Source organism: Antrostomus carolinensis, unplaced genomic scaffold (genome assembly GCF_000700745.2).
Source record: "Antrostomus carolinensis isolate BGI_N321 unplaced genomic scaffold, ASM70074v2 scaffold19570, whole genome shotgun sequence".
Taxonomy (NCBI): Eukaryota; Metazoa; Chordata; class Aves; order Caprimulgiformes; family Caprimulgidae; genus Antrostomus; species Antrostomus carolinensis.
Window position 1 is genome coordinate 1,578 of NW_010290746.1, and position 564 is coordinate 2,141.

A 564-nucleotide genomic window follows, 5' to 3' on the forward strand; every position below is an offset into this window, starting at 1 on the left:
AAGCTGTGTGTCTTATCTAATAAGTGAATTACTTGGTCTACGAGGCACAAATTTGTGGAAGCCTCTGGGTACTTTGCAATACTAAACTGAATTTCTCCTGAGTGCAGTTTTTCTAGGTATGCTTTTAACACTTCAGTGCTCCCATATACCACGGTCTCTTAGACAAAGGTGACATGCTTCTTAATGCTAAAATTGTTTTCAAACAGACTGTTCTGATTTTTCTGGAGCATTCATCCAGTGTCCCTTACTGTTGATACCTGACTGACTTTATGCTGGACTGTCTTTTTCTTGTTTTTCTTCTCAGTTTGGAAGAGCTTCTGCTGTTGCCTTTGGAACGCCTCCTGCTTCCAGTACTGTCTTTACCAGCTCTTTGTCAGAGACCCCAGACATGTAGCAGTTGTCCTAGGTAACGCTGTAGTTTTGCCAAAGCTGGTCTCTCCAGTACCAGCCTTTCCAAAAGGGTAAGGTCTGTGCTGTTTGCAACTGGAAATCACAAAATTTTCTTCTGAAATCAGAAGTCTTTGCTAGTCTCCTTTTTGCAGAATGTTTTACAAAGAAAACTAT